Below are 19,305 nucleotides of genomic sequence, written 5' to 3'. Positions count from 1 at the left end.
ACAAATGCTTGCCTAATTTATTCTTAAACATTTCCTGTAATTATTACTACTGTTGCAAAGATTGCCACATACCCTAAGTTTTTCAGGTTGTAATTTAAGCCCCATGATTCCGTGTAACTGTGTGCAGTGGATGCACAGAAAAGTTCTTCCTTACAGCTACCTTTTAGAGTTTAAACATTGTTCTTTCTCTTCAGTATTGCCCTTTCTAGGTTAAGCGGCTGTTTTTCAATTTATGCTTTGAAGTCAGACTCCTGTACGTCGTTGAGCACCCTCTTGGACTTACTGTAGACCCTCGCCAGTTATACTACACCCTTCTTGAAAAGCAGTACATCATCTGGAGGGTTCAGCAGCTAATCCGTGCAAATGTAGCGCGGCAGAAATAATGCTTGGATGTACTACCTCAAGTGTGATGTGTGACGAGGATTCACTGGGCCTTTTGATTAGCAAGAAACGGTACGTAAAAACTAGGTGACAGAAATAGGACACGCAGCTGGCATCCTCGTCTTCAAGCTTACAGTGCAGCTCCGTGGGCTTTGGCTGACTAAAGAAGAGCATGAGGCACAGGAGGGAACTGCTGCTGGATCTTAGTGAAAGGATGGTAAGTCATTTGGAGAGAGGTTTTCAAAGCCGGGAATTCAAGTCGGGTGCCGGATTCCAGATTGCCTGTGAAATCCCTGTGTACTTCCCTCGCTTGTCTAACTTTGTGTTGTATATTGTCTAGCAGCTTTTCTTTGAAAGTTAACAAAGCTACACTTGTGTGATAGGTGATGTAATGATCTCATAACAATAGGCAAAATCCAAGTCACAGAAAACGCCAGCATTTGAAAGAGAGCCCTGATAAATTGCTAGTGCCTTATACCACTGCCACTTCCCAGGCCTTCCCTGTTAGAGCTGTCTTAATCATTGATGCCGTTTGCTCAGACTTGGAGCCGTAATATCTGCTTCTTGTTTCAGGGTATATTATGAAGTTGCTGATGGCACTGCCTTAGCCCTTTGGCTAAGAAGAATAGCAAATAATTTGTGGATTATCCGTAGAAGCAGCAGCCAACCAGCATTCCCTTCCAATCAATAGGGAAGAAAGCTGCTGCACCGGTTTGTCTGGGTTCCCTCATACCAAAGGTCTTTCTCACATTTATTGATCCTTTTACATTTTGCAACTTGTTCAGGGTCAGTTGATGACAGGAGCGAACTGTCACGTCTTTGAAAAGTGCTTGTAACTGTGAAAAGAGGTTTGTTGACTTCCTCACGTGATAAGTAGACATTGAAGAAATTGCATGTTGCTCATCTCTTAAGTCAGAGACCGGAATTGGATAGATGCTGTGTTACTAGAAAATAAAATACAACTGGGCCCCTTGAGACAGAAATGTCTTGATGAAATCGTGTCATATTATCACAGAGACATAGTGATTGTTTTCTCAACTAACAAACAGATCCTAGGCAAAAATAATGTTTGTTCCAGGTAATTCTGGTCAGTCTCCCAAGGCAGTGGATCTGCTTTGCAAATGAGAAAAAGTGGACCTAAATACTATTTTTGTTCCCCAGTTCAAAATGGGCACAGCAGAGCCTCTACAGTTTTCAAATCGGTAGCAGCTCCTTCGCCTGCTTGTTAGCAGACAGAGCAGAATCTGTACTTTCTCCTGTATGGCTCTTGAAAGAAACTTGGTTGAACTCCTTTGCTTGGTGGAAAAAAAAGTGGGATGTTGGATCAAGTGCAACTGTAGCAAATACTGACCTTCCTGAAACTATTTAGTGTTCATGTGTTGATACTCGTTAGAAAAAAACAAAACTTGAAAAAAATCCTATAAGGATTAAGCTATAAGATTGTTTTCAGGGGAAGAAAAGGGGAAAAAAAAAAAAAAAAAAAGGAAAACTAAATGGAAGATAGTTTTAGAGAAAGTAACGTTCATAGCACTTGGAGGTAACATAGCTGTCTGTAAACAGGATGTTTAAGGAAAAGATACTCGGTCTCTTTATGATTCTTTCTGTGGCCTTCTGACTGAAAAGTCTGACTGTGTGAACCCTGGTTATCTGTGTTACAGAAAACTGATGTGTTTTGCAAGCTGAGATTCTTCTGCAACAGAGCAAAGTAGGAGAGACATGGTCTTGTGGTTTGGGTTACTATCATGTAATTTACACAGACTGTGTAACAGCTAAATCTTTTTGTGATTTAAAAACTTCATTTAACTGCATAAAGGATGAATGTGCCCCGTGAAGAGTTTCTTGTGTTCGTGCACATTGCCAGTGATTTACCGCTGAGAGAAGTCCTAGCAATTGTAAACAACTAGATAATTCATCAGAACATCACACATAAATATATCTCCAGTAATTTTTATATCACAGTTAGTCTAATGCATTGACTTTTTATCTGTGGAGCTCTTCCGTAATAATCTACTTCTCATTTTATGGGATAGACCATGAAAGAATTTCTTGAAATATTTAAAAGACAACATTGGATGACAAAAGGGGAGAGACAGAATGGGTTTTGAAGTGTCGATGCAGTATTACAGATTGTGTTGCCATTCATAGAGGAGAAGACTACTTTGGTTATGATACCAAAAGATTTCTCTTCCACATCTGTAAGCTACACTAATTATTTTACGCTTAGAAGCTTAAAAGATCCCGAGAAGGTAATTTCAACCTCTTAATAAAGGCTACATGGCTAACATGATATTATTCACTTTGTGTGATTTAGGTTAACACACATCATTCTCGGTGAAAACTGTTGAATTGAGAGTGTTATTTTCACATATCCTGGATATCAGAAATTAGAAGACTACGTAAATTGTCAGAGGTTTCAGTTTGCAAGTCTACTGAAGCTTTTAAATGCCTGATTAATGTTTAAGCGCAGAAGAAAGCCTACTACTGAATTCAGGTGGGACCGTATTTCTGTGAAGCAGCACGTCTGGTTTTAGTACCCCCCCGTGCACCTTTGTACCCTCACCTACCCTCCCCACTAGGTCCGTGTCTCCCCCATGCACACCCCCATCTCCTGCTCCAGCCCACCCCCTTCACCCACAGGAGTTTTTAACCCACGCGAGTTGTTTCGCCCTGCGCACCCTGCTCTCCTATCTCCTGCCCTGCCTCCCTCCTTTCCCTCCTCCATATTCCACACCACCACCCCGCCATCATCCATCAGGCTCCAGACCCCTGGTGTGCTGCCTGCACCCTGTTCTCTGTCATTTGTTCTTCTTCTTTTCCTTACAAGTTGTTGTTGTTGTTTCTTTTTCATGATGATTAAACTGTTTTTGTTTCAAGCCACGAGTTTTCTCACTTTTGCCCTTCCGCTTGTCTCCCCGTCCCGCTGGGGGCGGGGGAGCGAGTGAGCGGTCGCGTGGGCCTTCGTCGCCGGCTGGCATTAAACCAGGACACGAGGTGAGTTGCAAACCCTGCCTGGCTAATGCTGGAGGCTCTCTGTGTTCCTCCTGCCATCTCGACGGGCCGTCCTTGTTCTTCATCGCCGCTTTATAGCGAGCGCCTCTCGCTCTGTAAGCGGCAGTACTGGGGCCGTGTTGCAGGCGGCAAAGGGCAACTGTGACGCTTGCTGGCAGGAGCGGCAAGGAGTGCGGAGCCACGCTCCTGTAGGGAGCGAAGATGGAACCTCGAGGGCTCTGTGGTCCTCTGCTGAGGACATCTAATATCCCGACAGGCCTCTTTGCTTTCCCTGCTTCACGTCTGATTACGTTGAACGCCGGAGGGCAGGGCGGTAAGTAACACCGTGCAGCGTCTTTTCGATAAGAGACGAGCCCCGCGCAAGAAGCCTTGCGTGCGTGCAGGATTAGGAGAGCCGCGTTCTCATAGCACGGAGGTGCCCACCCCGACCGAGCCCCAGGGTCGCCGGGGTATCGCTAGCTTGCAGGTGGGCCGCTCGCATCTGGTGCGCTGGGTCGCGGCCTTTCCTGCCGAACAGAGCTGCCCCTCCGGCACGAAGCAGCTTTGGGTCTCTTGTGGCCTGCCTTCAGGCTGTCACCTGAACCAGGCGTTATTTTTTGTTGTAAATCTCTCGCCAGCGTCTGCTGCCTGGCTGCTGTCGCTCCTGCAACCCTGATGCCCCATGCAGAGGGATACAGCAGTCCCTGGGGCTTGCTCCAGGGGACACCCCCCTTGCCCCCCCCCCATTTGCAGGTTCCCTGTGCTGCTTCTCCTCTCTAGATAACGGGGTGGGGGGGCAGGGACAGAAGCGGCCGCCCGAATTGTCTGTTCCTTGCACTTGACTGCTGTAAACGCTCCAGCCGCTCGGGTGCTTTTTGGAAGGGAGGCGATGAAGAGGAGCGCCCGGGCTGCGAGTGAGGAGAGGGCAGGGCGACGTCAGCCCTGTGCCCCCAGCAAGGAGTGCGGGTGTCGGCGGCAGCGGGCGAGCGCCGGGACCGCGGGTGAGGCGAGCGATCCCCTCCGGCGGGGGCGGCGGCGGCCGCGGCGGCGGGTGCCTCCTGCCCGCTGGCCGCCCGGGGCCGGCGGGACGGGAAGCTGCGAAGCGGCCGCCGCGGCAGGCTCCCGGTCCGCCGGAGGCGAGCCGGGCCAGGGCAGCGCCGGGCAGGTCCCCGAGAGCCGACAGGAGGGAAGAGGGGACGGAGGCGGGCACCCCCCAGGCGCGGCCAGCGGGCGCCTCCCCGAGTCGCCGGAGCTCCCCCGGCGCCTTTCCCCAGCCCCGCTCGGCCCCTGCGGCTGCCCCCAGCTGCAGCCCCTCCCCTGAAGCCTGTGCTGCAGCCGCAGGCAGCCCCCGAGCCCTGTCGTGAGGGCGGCAAGCTGGCCCTCCGGTGTTCTCGAGTCTCCCTTAAGGCGGGTGCCGTTAGCAGCGGCGCGGGGAAGGAGCGGCGTCCGTCCCCGGAAGCCCCTGCGGACGGAGGGGCTCCGGCCAGGGTGGAGCTGCGGTAATAACGGTCGCTGCTGCCTCTTTCCCTCTGCCAGAGGCCACGCCGTGAGCGGGGTTGTCCGTTCGTCCCCGGGGATGCCGCTGACTGCAGCAGCCTCAGGCTCGCGTGGCCTGTCTCTGCCCGGCCTCCCTCTCCTCGCGGCGCAGAGGGACAGGCGGAGCGCTTACTGGCTGTGGACGGGAGCTGCTGAAGCTGGAGAGGCCACAGAAAGGTAAAGAAGAAGAAACGGAAGGCCATCTGGCTGGCAGCTGCCTCCCGCTGCAGGCCAGAGGGACCCTGCCTCTGTGGGTGTGGGAGGATCCCTCCTCGTAGTCCACAGCAGGTCAGACCGCCAGGGTCTGTATGCGTGACCAGCAGCGCGGTACGGCCACGTAGTGAGCGAGCGAGCGAGGCTACGTGTCTAGGAGGCCTCATCTCGCAAGAGCTGCGAGGGGCTCGCGTGTTCCGTTATGCGGAGGACAGCCAAGCGACTGGAGTTACAGAAGAGGAAGGGAGGAGAAAAGGAGAAAGAAGCGGCTGAACTGGCAAAGTCTCTTGGCAGCGCCAAGAACAAGAGCTGCGGTGAGCCCCGGGCCCTCGGGGCCCCGTCTCCCCTCTTCGGTGTTGTGGTCCCTCCCTGCCCCCTCCGTCCCCTGGTCCCCTCTCTTTCCCACACCCCTGCTTTTTTTTTTTTTCCTTTCCTCCCTTGTACCTCTGATACTGAAAAGCCGGTCGACGAAACTCCCTAAGACTCGTTTTGGAGTTTTAGAAAGCAGGCGTTCTTCATTGCAGCGCTGGATGCACGGGGGATAGTTCCACCTAGTGTGCGTGCCACAGCTTTAGCACAAACAGGTTATATAGAATAACTAATTGCTTATTAATCAGATGAGTATACATATACATAAAAACGATGGCAACCGATTATCATAGCACTGCCTACATCCGATCACGTGCAAGGAAGGATCCATTTGAGACGAAGGGCTGCTTTTGCGACCACCGACCCATTTGAAGTTCTTGCTGGCTGTCCTCGAAGTCTTTATTCTTGTCCTTGTTCTTTGATCTTGAAGCTTAACGCAGTTTCAATCGCATGTGGTCAGTTTCAGCATTGTTCCCATTTAGCTTACAGGGGAACATCTAGTCATAAGAGCAAAGAACTGCAAAACTTAGGAGTACCTACCTCTGCTAGTTAATTGCTCGGCTATACTTTTGTCTGTTGTTTCAGTTGTAGCGTTAGTATAAGATTTCTAACCATTATTTACCAAATCTCACTTTTACAGTCACCTAGCAGCAAACCACAGCTGGTACAAAGTATTAAAACCACCCAAATATTTAGACGTGCCATACAGAACGTACGGAAATGTGCTATCAGAGGTGTCCGAGGGGCAGGGGGAGCGCCGGGGGGCGCCCCGAGCCCCGGAGCAGACTCGCTGGCAGGACTCGATAGGCGCGCGACTGACTGAATAGACGCTGGCCGGCCGGCCCCTTTGCCCTCCGGGCTGCGTTTGCGCTCCCTCTGCACGGGGCGAGGGGCTGTGAGGGAGCCCAGGGGAGGAGGAGGAGGTGAGGCGCTGGGGGGGGTCGGGCCGTGCCCCCCCTGTTCCTGCTGGGCTCCAGCTGTTGCAAATGTTCTGGTAAAGAAATCAACATTTAATCACATAGAAGAGTTAGGTTTGATTAAGAAGTAAAATTGTGAAGCGTAACGTATAGGATTGTTAAGTTTGAAACGTAGCCATAGAAACTTTAGGAGCTGTGTTATGCGTGACGCTAGGAACCGTAATATTGTTAAAGTCTGAAACAGCTAACCCTAGAAACCTCACCAGGAAGTTACTGGTTTTCCTACGTTCTGTTTCAGGAAACTAAGGAAACCGTCGTGGACACCAGTTTGCTGCTTGGAAACCCCCTTACCCTTCCCATCTCGATTTGAGTATCGACGATGCCAGTCAGCAGAGCCAAGTGTCACTGACCAATGATTGTTTTTAAATAAGAATATTGATAAGGTTATATAATCACAGGACCGATCGTTACAACGGTTAAATTTAAGAACGAGCATAGTATGCGTTTTTACGGAAGGAGCTTAGGTAACAATGACCTGACGGGAAAAGCCTGTAAAAACTGATGGATTTTGATACTAAGTGGGACACGCCTTTGGAGGAGCGATCCCCCGTGTCCCCAGCGCTGCGATAAACAAAGTGCCTGCTTCTTAACTTCACGTTGGCGTTAAGGAGTTTTATTCTGGATTTCGGTAACGGTTTTGGCGACCCAGATGGGACCTTGCGAGTGAGACTGGACGAGATGGCGTGTCGATCGAGCTCCGGCCGGCACCGAGGTATTCTCGGGGAGAACCGTCACCCTCGACACGCAAAGCTCGTCGCAGCGTTCCCTGGAAAAAAGGTAAGGCGCTGCTTCTTTGGAATTTGTTTGGAAAGCCTGCCCGTGAGGCGCGGCGAAAGCTTCCCAGGGTTGGGGCTTGGAGGGTAGCCGTCTGCAGTGGAAGCCTAGGCGTCTGCCCGTAAGTCATAAGCGAAAGCTATTGCTGGGTTGGACTTTGTGTATTATTTGGGACAGCTGTCGTTTGCATTTGTTTGGTATTTGGTATTTGAATGTATATAAGTATAATGGCATTAGCAAAATTGTTTAAGAATAAGAGTGCAGGAAATAGAACTGCTGATGAAAAGTTACCAGAAACATCACCGCTGGGATGTTTATTGGCACGTTGGGGTGAACTGCAGGAAAAATGGTAAACAAACAGAACTTTGAGTTACAATACTATATTGCAATTACTGTTGTTTTGTAGGAGAGAGAGTAAATGGAATAAAGTGCCATATGTAGATTTGTTCTTTTTAAGTGAACGTATCGGACGGGGACCGGAGGGGAGTCTCCCAGCAGAACCTCTGGTTACAGCTAAACTGGGAGAACAGAAAATTGAATTTGAGTTGACACTAGAGTCACCTTTTCAGTTTTAAATACCTCAGAGGGAGAGTTAAGTTTTGAAGAAATTGGTGGTGTTGGTGCAACAAGCGAACGAGAAACTAGACCCTTCTTTAAATCTTTAACAATGAAATTAGGAAAGCAATGGGTCACTCGGCAGTTTTTGTATGTGCCAAATTCTCCTAAACTCCTGTTAAGGAGAGGTCTATTTGAGAACTTAGAGGCAGAAATTAAATTTAAAAATGGAGAGCTTAAAATTTTAATTCCAGAAACTAAACGTATCGAAGCAGCGGCTTTGTTGTTAACAGGATGTTTACCGAAAGCAGAAGATTATACCGGTCCAAGTGTAATGCTGTCATTCCAGTCGTCTGGACTGGGACGTTCCTGGTAAATCCAAAAAGCAGAACCTGTGAGAGTTGATTTAAAGCCAGGATCAAATCCGGTAAGAATGAAACAATACCCCCTAAAACCGGAAAGTCGGAAAGAGTTAGTAATGGTAATACAAAAATTTTTAAGATACAAATTGTTAATAGAATGTGAATCCAGATATAACACCCCGATCTTGCCTTTTAAAAGGCTGATGAAAAAGATGATAGATTAGTTCAAGACCTCCTCAGAGCAATAAATCAAATAGTACGAGGTATTCATCCGGTCGTAGCAAATCCTTATACTTTGTTAACAACCCTAACGGAGAAATGAGAATGGTTCACAGTGTTGGACCGAAAAGATGCCTTTTTCTGTATTCCCTTGGATCCCAATAGTCAAGAGGTTTTTGCTTTGGAATGGGAAAATCCTGAGACTGGGAGAAAAACACGATATACGTGGACAGTCTTGCCTCAAGGCTTTAAGAATAGTCTTACCATTTTTGGAAATCAATTGGCACGAGAATTAGAGATTTGGAAGAAAGAAAATAATCAAGAAATCTTGCTGAAATATATGGACGATCTGTTAATGGTAGCTGAGACGGAAGAACAATGCACAAAGTCAACTCTTAACTTTTTGAACTTTTTGGGAATCAATAGATATCGAGTGTCAAAAGAAAAAAACCCAAATAACCCAGAAAGAAGAAACTTAAATTTGAGTTTTAAAATCCTAAAAGGACAGAGACAATTGGGAACTGAGAGAAAAGAGGCAACGTGTCGTCTCCCTGAACCTAAGACTAAAAAAATGAATGACAAGCATTTCCGGGAATGGTCGAGTGGTGTCACCTGTAGATTATAAATTGTGGCTTGCTGGCCTGACCTTTATAGGAGCAGCTCAAAACCTCAAACGACGGATTGGACCGATGCCGAGAAAGCTACCTTCCAAGAATTGAAACAGGCTGTAACAGGGGTGCCAGCCCTAGCGTCTGCCAGATCTCACAAGAGACACTTGAACTTTCTGCTCGTGAAAGAAGAGGTAGAGCTCTGGGTATCCTGGCCCAATATTTAGGGCCAAAATGGGCGAGCTGTGGCCTACTTCTCGAAGTGATTGGATAACGTGAGTCTGGGATGCTCCGGTCGTCCGAGAGCCGTCGCTGCAACTGTGCTACTGATCCAGGAAGCTCGTAAGTTCGCCTGAGGAGAAAGGATTACTGTACGTTTCCCATATGATAACTGTTGTGCTAAAACGGAAAGGGGGGCACTGGTTATCCTCTAGCAGAATGCTGAAATACCAAGTGGTGTTGTTGCTGGAACAAGATGATGTTTACCTAAAAACTACTACCGCTGTTAACCCTGTTGCGTTTTCAACAACTGACCGAGTTAAAGGAGAACTGGAACGTGACTGCTTGCAGGCAATCGAAAGAGTTTACTCCAGCTGACTGGATCTCTGAGATGTGCCACTAGAAGAAACAGATTGGGAACTATATGCCGACGGAAGCGGTTCCATCTGTGAAGGAAAACGTTTTATCGAGATAGACAATAACTACTGAGGAGGTACTTGCGTTGCCAACTTTGCCTTCGATGATCTCTGCCCAAAAGGCTGAATTGATAGCTCTTACTCGAGCTCTGGAACTAAGTCAAGGAAAGCGAGTCAACACTTGGACAGACTCAAAGTATGCTTTTGGAGTGGTACGTGCGCATGGAGCGATACGGGGAGAAAGAGGACTGTTATCTGCACCAGGAACCGCCGTTCAGCACGCAGAACAAATACTGAAATTGTTAGAAAGCATTCAAAAACCAACAGCAGTCACGATGATGCACTGTAAAGCACATCCGTTAGGTAAGACCGGTCCTAACGCAGGTAACCGACTGGCTGATAAAGCTGCTGAAGAGGCTGCAGAAAAAGGCATCCTAGCACTAGTTCCAGAGAAAGGTATAAAATTGCCTAAAGAAACTCCAAATTATAATGAAAAAGATGAAGAATTAATTATTAGATTGCAGGCTAACAAAATGAAACAGGATAGGCTGTAACACCGACAGGTCGAATAATAGTCCCACCCACAATAATAAGAGAAAATGCCCCATTGAACATCACAGAGTATACTGGGAAACAGAAAGCGAAATATGACAAAGATTGTTTAAACAATTATAAGTGGACGTGAAATGTATATGTAAATTTATCCCCGAACCAGTAATAAGATCATCTTTGGGATTATTAAATAAGGAAATTTTTTAGAAGAATATTAGCAAATTGATTTTATAGAATTGCCTTGAAAATAAGGATATGTCCTAGTTCTAGTTGATATCTTTACTGGGTGGCCCAAGGCTTTCCCTTGTCGCACCAACAAAGCAAGGGAAGTAGTCAAAGTCTTGCTCAAAGAGATAATACCAAAATATGGGGTGCCTGTAAGAATGTCATCTGACAATGGCCCTCATTTTATAGCAAAGATTATGAGACAAGTTGAGCCAAGTATTATCTATGGATTGAGACTATCACACCCCACATAGACCACAGGCAAGTGTGTGGGGGGAGAGAGAGAGAGAGAGAGAGAGAATGAACTATATCCTTAAGCAACAGTCGAGTAAAATTTGTCAGGAAACCTCACTCCTCACATGGGTTAAAGCGTTACCCGTGGCTCTGTTAAGAATCGGAGTATAGCCAGAAGAGAAAGAAAAGCCAAGTCTTTAGGAAATGTATGAAAGACCATATCAAGAGTCCTGTGTTCTGAGTATCTTGAGTGCCTTTGGAGATATGTTTTTAAAAGGTGTTATGATTTCTTTAAGCAATTCTTTTCAAGAACTTTGTCAGTATGTCTCCACAGCTGGACCCTTAGAATTGGACGTAGCAGCGCATCCCTTCCGACCAGGAGATTGAATATATATAAAATCACCGAGAAGTGGAAAGGACCGTATCGAGTCATTTTAACAACACTTGTAGCAGTAAAGGTCTGGGAGAAGAACCTTGGCTTCATTATTCGAGAATAAAGAAAGCACCCAACAAGAAACTGGAAGTCTAAAGAAACTGTCCCTTTAAAATGGAAAATCTATAAGTAAGTTTCACGTTATCTATTTGGGAAAACAGTTGTGTAAAGTTTATAATGTTGGGGTTGCTATTAGGAATATTGTCGAGGGCAATAATCTTTTTGTGTGTTTAGAGGGTGTATGTGTTTTTTTTGAGGGGTTCTAAACATGAGATAAACAAAATGAAACAATTATTGTTTGAACTGTTCATCTTGATATTAACCGGTTTTGTAATTTGAATTAAAAAAAATAATCTAGTTTTGTAACTGATTCAAAGTTTTGTAAAGACACAGAATTTAACCTCGGTAACAGCCTGCCTTTCCCATTCCAAAGTCAGATGAAAATCTAGTTCCGTGGAGAATACTGACATTGAATTTAACCAAAACTTGAGAAAAGAGGTAGAACAACGAGAATCATTTTAGCAGATTAAATTGGATGGATTTAAAAGGCAATTATTTTTTTTAAATTTGAAAGAAGGAATTATAGCGTTGTGAATTATAACGTTACCAAACCATCCACCTCACGGACAAAAGAATTAATTTACTCGCCCTTCGGGAGAAACTTGTACAAGCACCCCTCGGGGCTGTCAGCTGCCAAAACCGTAGAGACAAGTGCAAAAAGGAACTTGGGATCATGTTTAAAATATAAAACGATGTTTAGAACTTACTGGAGTTCCAGGATCCTTGTTAGAGCCACCCAGAGTCGGGACCATCTGTGGAAATTTAGACCGGTTTAGACAACCAGAGAAACATCACACATCCTAAACAGAGCTGTATGAAAGTTTGTACTTGCAGCTAGCTCCTCTGACCCCAAACTCCCAAGACCTTCTCTAGTAGCTAAAGCTCCAAGATGGGGGTGTATTTGTAGAAAGGATAATAATACTTCACATGATCTTTGGTCCCCTCTTAATAACGGGAAAAATTTAGCTTGGAGTTGACGGCATTAAAGGACAGGTGAAAAGTTCAGGCTTAACTGCTTGGGTGACTAGTGATGCTATATGACCCACTCACCTCTTCATGAAGGAGAAAAGCAAATCGTGGTCTTGAGACTTAATAACTCTATCCTCTCTCTGGAAGAAATCTCCCTTGTGGCCTCGCTCGCGGGTGGACCTGGGGAAATGGAAAAGATGATACCTGGCAATCGCCAAGTCTTAGAACTAAAATAAGATGGGTATTAAAATCTGTATTTTGACCCCAGTTAACACCTCTTCCACATCAGATGACTCTTGACATCTGTCACTCATTCAAGGCAGTGCCTGATGCTTCAGTTCACCTTGGTGTTGAGGGGTTTGGTTCCGGGTTTCGGTACCACAGCTGCGGGCCGGGGCTGGAGGAGCCGCAGGTGCGGGCAGTGAGAGGCTGATGGCGACGCCCCCTCCCTGGCAAGGGGGGGGCCGCCGGGGGAGGAGGGGCTGCCGGGGGAGGGGCCGCCGGGAGCCCAGGCAGGAGCGGAGCAGAGCGGAGCTGAGCGGTGACCGGGCTGCGGCTGGCCCGAGGGAGAAGGTGAGCGGGGCCGGGCGCCCCTCGGAGCACGAACGTCGGAGGCGGGGGTGGCCCGGGGGCGGTGGGGGTGCCGAGGCCGAGGGGGAGCCCTGGGGGCTCACAGGGCGGCTGAGAGAACGTGCGCGCGGGGGTGGGGGGTGGGGCGCTGACAGGGCGGCTGAGAGAACGGGCGCGGGGGGGTGGGGGGTGGGGCGCTGACAGGGCGGCTGAGAGAACGGGCGCGCGGGGGTGGGGGCTCACCGGGCCCCGTGGCGGGGCTGCGCAGTCGGCCGGCGGGTCCCGGGGAAAGCCCCGAGGAGGACGGCGGGGTCCGTGTTGCACGCACGGAGCGGCAGCGGGGCCGCGCCGTGCCGGAGCTACCCGGAGCGGCGCTGGGGGCTCGGCGGGAACTGCCGCTGCGCCGGCGTGGGGAGGTGGGGGGGAACGGAAGCGGCGTCCCCTCGGGGTCAGGCAGCAGGGCAGGCTGCCTCCCGGGGCATGCCGGGAGCTGTAGTTTTCGCGGACTCGGCGGCCGGGCAGCAGCGCGGCTCTCGGGCGCGGCGTAGTCCTCGCGGCCCCCGGAGTCCGACCAGGTCAGACTCGGGAGCGTTGCCGGTTTCGCGTGGTTTTCCGCGGGCTTCCCGCTGCGCCCGCTCCCCGACCAGCCGTGCGGACGCGCCTCCCGGGCGCATGCGCCGTGCTTCGCGTTGGGGCAGCCCGGCGTTCGCTCGCCGGCGCAGGCGCCGTCCCCGTCCCCGGAGGTTTGTGATCTTGGGAAGCCCGTGTCTTGGATAGCTGGGGTTGTGCCTTGCAAGCTTGTGGGTTGTGGCTTGCAAGCTTGTGACTCCCACCAAGTTCCCAACAAATTCAAACGTAGAAATTGTGCATCGGCCCTCCTCGCCCCCTCCGAGCTGGTCTGTTCTCTGTGGTCACCATTAGTAGCCTCGGTTTCCCACCTGTGGTTCTCCACAAACCCAGAGCCTCGCAGCTCCATGCTGAAGGGAGTGGGGAGCTACACACGGAGAAGGCAGAGGCCCGAGTTTGTCTTTTGGGGATGAGAAGTGGCGAGGAACTGCCATAAATGGGACGCATCCCTGCTTGAGGCATGGCTGTTTCAGCTGTGCACATGGAAAATCCTCAGATACGTTGCATCTACCCCTCCTTTCCATTGACCCCAGGAGAACTGGCCTCCTGTGTCCCCCAAGTTTATTTACTTCCTGCTGCAGTGAAGTGGCTATTTTTCTTCTTTTCTCTGAGGATTTTGTGGATCTGGGCGTGGGAAGGACTGCCTTAATGCTGGCTTTCTCAGCCTACTTCTGGGAAGCCAGGCATATCTGCAGATTAGAGCCGGGGGAGTGGCCCAGACGCCTTTTATTCCTCGGAGGGCAGTGGATTTGGGGAGTTAGAGCAAGGCATGCCTGGATGTTGGTCTCCCTGAGGGGGAGGGGGTTTACAGCCAGATGACTGAAAAGCCTCCCCCAGTCACTTCTGGGGAAAGAGTTGGGGGGTGGCTTTTAATGTACCCACGGTATCGATGTGGCAGGTGAGCATACACCCCCCTCTTGGCTGGGGGATCTTATGTGGATGCCTGCTGAGCCAGGGCTGGAAGCCCCTCTGCACACCCTGGAGGAGCTGGGTGCAGACTGGGGACGTGAGGGCAGTCGTGACATGGACACGGAGCGGCAGAGAGTCCTGCTCTTTCAGCAGTTAACGGTGCTACCGCGTGTTCAAAACCTCAAGTGCACCCGTCCAACCGTGCATTCTCTTTCCTGGGGTTTGTTTATGGGACAAATAAACTGCCCAGCACTAGATGAGAAGGTTGTCTGCACTCCACCTCAAATCAGGTGCGTCACCTCTCCGTCGGGAAAGAAGTATGGGGGTGGGCATAAAAGGAACAGTAACTCCAATGTTGGGATTCTTTTTGGCTCTGGGCACAGAGCAGGTAACCACAGCGATACAGAGAGGGAAGAAGGTGCTGATGGGTTTGTACCTTGGACTTACACTGTAGAGGATGATCTGTTCAGGACATCCATGTCATAGAGTAGCTGTTGCATGATTTATACTTGTAATCAGGTTCCTACTTGATAGCCTTAACTTTGCGTGGCTTGCGTATTGAACTTTGCAGTAGTTTGTTTGTTTTTACATTTCCTTAAGGTCTAGGCAAAGGTTTAGAAAGTTAGCAGACTTAAGGATAAGCATTTATTACTTTGTCCTGCCACGTTGCCATTTGAAACCTGTTCTGAGTGTTGGTGGTATTCAAGAAATTGCCGAGATTTCGAGGGTGAATCTGTATCTTTAGGTGTACTGAGCAGAAAAGTACAATGGATCTTTTTAGTTGCCAGATAGCTTTCTTTATCCAGGCGGTCAATTTGTCAAGATCAGGCTGCAGTGTCCAGGGGGCCGGGGAGGGAAGGTTGGTGTTCAAGCTTCTCATTCCTGTCAGCGGTGACTCCGCTTGCACCACTAAGTGGTGCTGTGTACATACGCTTTATTAAATCGGGAGCTGCCTGTGCCTGCCTGCTTGTGTAGTTCGGAGTGGTCATTTTAGAGAAGATGTTCTTTTGGCTGCATTTGTTCTCCTGTGATACAAAAACTTGACAGCTGTTGGGGGCAACAACTACTTTAGGAGAATTTCTATAAAGTAAGAAATTGCTGGTTTTATTTTGTCATGGTGGGCACAAAATTAACTGATTCAAAATCACGTCCACTGCAGCTTATGCTTCCGTAACACACCACTCAACTGATTTCTATGCGTAAATGTCTTCGGAGAGGAATCACAGGTGCCTGCTGTGACTATAGGGACAAGCAGTATGGGCTCACAGGAACAGAACATGCTTTGCCTTCCCATCACCAGAAGAAAGAGAGAAAGAAAGAAAGAGGTGAAGAAGGGTGCTCAGGAGCAAGAGGCTGCAAGGAAGTTGCTGTACGTGATCCTTTTGCCTTGCTTTATCTGACAGAAAAGCTGCCTTCTGCTAGTTGGGTCTTGGCTTGAAAGACAAGAAGAGAGAGACTCCCCCCCCTCTCCCAGGGAGTGTGCTACTTTTGACTGGCTTGTTCTGACTATGTGATCTGCAATTACAATATTGAGATTGCATGGTGACAGTCTATACCACTGACTCCCTGAGTGGTTTTTCATTTCTGTCCCCGCTTCCTTCTCCAGCTTTTTTCAATATATCAATTTAAAAAAAAAAAAAAAAATTAATAAAAATTTAACCTTACATGAACATCATGCGTTGGCTTTGGCCCCAAACACTTTATTTCCTAGAAATAAGTTGAGTCTTTTCATCAGAATATGTAAAAGATTTCTGGCCACTGTAGTACTATTGTATTGTTTGTTTTTTTAAATAAGATTCTGTCCAGGTTCCAGCATGTGCACTAAATTTCTACTGCAGTAGAAGAGAGTCTTAAGCTGAAGAGAGATTTCATGCTTGGGAGAGAAAAAGGGCAGATCTTGACTCAAAAGTAACTTTTCCAAGGGAAAGGTAAACTCTTTTGTTTCTTTGGGGATTTTTATTCTGATAGCACAAGCATCTTGTTCTCTCAGGATTTTGTAATCTCTGGGAAAAAAACCCTTGGTGTTGTGTCACTTTCCTCCTTCCCTGGTTGTGTTTTTTTCACTCCTTTCAGAGGAAGTGCTAATACTGTTATAATTTAGGAAGACATTTTAACTTTTGACTCGGAGGTCTGCAGACTTCACTGTAAAGACAGTTTCTGTGCATCCAAGTGCTGTTAATCCCTTAAAATACGAAATGAAAGATGTGTAACTTGGAGCTGAGACTGAGTCAGAGTATTCCAGATGGGTCTGGTTTACTTTGCATTCAGTGTTCCTGTAGCCTGTTGCTTTGGAAGGTACAGGTAATAAGCTTTTCAATTGAATAAATGAGCGGTAGTGGTTTTTTGTTTTCGTCCCCTAGAAATGTAGTGCTTGATCAGACTGCACTGACCTGTAGAAGTTGTGGGCACTGTGGTGTTCTCCAGAATGCTACTTGGGCTGCCACTACAAGTAGGCCATTTAAAATAATAACCTTAGACTTTAAAAATACATAAAAACTTCATGATGCTTAAAGTATAGAGCAGAGTAGTCATCAGGTTAAAATAACTTCATGCTTATGACATGCACAGTGATGGTTCCTTTCAGGTTTTTTGGTGGTTGTTGTTGTTGGTTGTTTTTTCTTCTTTAAGATGGCACTGGTTGCAGTGATCTTCAGTTTTACAGCACAGCTAACTGTCTTAGTATAGATATGGTTCCTTTCTGCCTACTATTTCCGTTTACTGGCAGACATAGTTAAGATAGCTCTTTGGAGTTGTGGAGTGCGCGTGTGTATATAGATATATGTGTGTGTGTGTGTGAATGTGTCTGAAAATAATAAGACCTAAAGTCCCCTCCCCACATCATTAGCTTTCGCTGCCCTGTATTTCAGTGTTACCAAGATTTTAAAGTGACCCAAGTATTGCTGTTGCAAATGTTTCCATGTTTGTCTAACTATTGTGATGACATAAAAAAAAATAAAATCAAAACACTAAATGTTTTATTACTTGCCCTATAAGTATATAGGCGTTCCCTGTCTAATATCTATTTCTTTTTTCAGGATTCACTGTATTTATTTTTTTTTACCCTATGAAACGGAAAGAGATTTCTGGCTTACTGTTGGCTTTTGATAGACGTTTTATCCTTGGGGAATTGCCCACCAATTACTTCATAGAGTTTGGAATTTAACTGAAGGACATTTTGCATGCCCGTGTTCAAATAGCGATGCTAACAGGCCACCGTACGGTTCATGTTGATAGCCTTATGGATACTTAAAGGTAGGCAATAGTCTTATTTTTTAATAATGCTTAACCTTTTTCTCTTTGGCATGAACAAGCAAGTCTGCCTGGTTTTGTAGGACTTGCAGCTTTTCCTTAACATCAGACTTTAAAAAGGGGAGAACCAGTAGTATCAGGTACGCAGTTAGGATGGCGATTTTTAAAATACTAAGCTGCGTAACAGTCTCGGGAAGAACATGCGTGACTGGGCGTGAGAGTCTGTGGTACAGCATTACTAACCTTTGCTAAAAAAAGTTTTGAAGAATGAAGCATTTGCTTTATGAACGGTACTTGAGGACGAATTCTGATGCTGCTGCTAAAGTTTATTGAAAAATAGGCACTGATTTCAGTGATGATGCAGGTGTGGTTTCTGTTCATGCCTTAAATCTGAAAAGAAGAGAAGAGAAACCTGCATTTGAAGGAGAATTTTGTATGAAGGGTAATCAAACCAGTAACCTACTTTAAGAACGACTTTAAAATATTTGGAGCATCGGTTAAAGGCAAATAAGTCAAGTTTATCATATCCTCCTACATAAGCTGTGACTATTGAATACAGTCAGCAGTCCGCCTCAGAACTTGCTGTTGTGCAACTGCAACGTGTTAAGTTGTAAGACTTCACAGCCACGAGCTGATGGGCCACAGTTCTCTCCGAGCATGAAGCGCTGTAAGTTTTAGTTTCTTGCACAGCAGTGACTCTTTTCAACATTAGTAACTATACAACAGGGTAAAAGGCAAATTTAGTGAAGAATAAGGTGTCATTCTCAGAGTAGCTGTTTGCATTTCACCGTGATGCAGATGCTTTCTATAGCGGTTGTGTTGGCACATGTCTTAGAATTCGGTTAATTCTCTCCTGAACTCATTTAAACTTTTGGCTTCAACTGCATCACTGGCAATATGTTTCAGAATAGAATAATTATTTCCTTTAAAAAAAAACGGGGGTGGGGGGGTAAGAAGAAGGGGTGGAGGAAGCGGGGATAAAAAAATCTGTTGTCTGCCAGTGCTGTGGGCTGCTCACTCATTTTTCTGTAGAACTTCTGGGGGTATTTTGTTGTTGTTGTTGTTGTTGTTGTTGTTGTTCTACCTTAATGCTAATAGGCATTTCTACCTTTTCTACCTTGTTTTTCTACCTAATGCTAATAGGCATTAGCCTATCCTCTGCACCTTTGGTCATTTCCTGAAGTTTGTCTGTAGTTTCCTACATTAGTAGGTAAATGTATCTATTTTACTTTACAGAGTTTTGATAGTTTTTTAAATTATACAAGAAATTTAAGTCTTGGAACAAATGTCTTTGCTTATTGATTTTTGTGAGTAGCTGCAAAAATCTTATTTATTAGGAATGCTATGCAAGAAATAGGTTGCAAGTAACTGTTAGGGTCTTACTACTGCTCGCTGTTGAGAGATCGTGGGAAGTGCAGAGAATTTGTGTTAAAAGTTACGGGCATTTTTCAAGATAGTTTTCCAGGTCTGAGGCGTGCTGAAATATCTTTTTCCTATGATAGTGTGTTTAGTTTCGTTGACTTCAGCGGAACACACAGAATACATTGACTTAAACTAGCTGAGAATCTGATGATAAGGTTTTATACTCTACCTAACATAGTGTTGTGATGACCTGTCCCCTGAACTCAAAATTATGTTTGATGATCTTAACAGGAGGCCGGATCTTTGATCTGGAAATTATGCTGGTAGCGACGTTACAGAATCCAGGCTTGTGACTTCACTGGTTTCTTGCAGCCCCTCAAGTTCATGAAGGACAATAAAGACCCATTCTCTTTTGTTCTTGTGCTATGATCAGGGATGGAAGTATGACCTTGTCAGTTGTAAGAAGTGGCTTAACTGCTGTTGGAGTCTGCTTTTATG

General features: G+C 47.0%; 1 protein-coding gene and 1 long non-coding RNA gene across 2 annotated transcripts in view; one reads left to right on the top strand and one right to left on the bottom strand.

The window, feature by feature from the left end:
• LOC126036755 (electroneutral sodium bicarbonate exchanger 1-like) overlaps window positions 1-19,305 on the bottom strand; it is a 168,910-nt gene that overhangs the window by 55,029 nt on the left and 94,576 nt on the right. The window lies entirely within an intron of this gene.
• Window positions 3,338-4,323, top strand: LOC126036757 (uncharacterized). The gene is made up of 3 exons (XR_007505305.1): window positions 3,338-3,372; window positions 3,549-3,703; window positions 4,252-4,323. It is a non-coding gene; the product is annotated as an uncharacterized LOC126036757 (long non-coding RNA).

Source organism: Accipiter gentilis, unplaced genomic scaffold (genome assembly GCF_929443795.1).
Source record: "Accipiter gentilis unplaced genomic scaffold, bAccGen1.1, whole genome shotgun sequence".
Taxonomy (NCBI): Eukaryota; Metazoa; Chordata; class Aves; order Accipitriformes; family Accipitridae; genus Astur; species Astur gentilis.
Note: the sequence above shows the minus strand (reverse complement) of the source record. Positions and strands in the feature narration are given on the sequence as shown.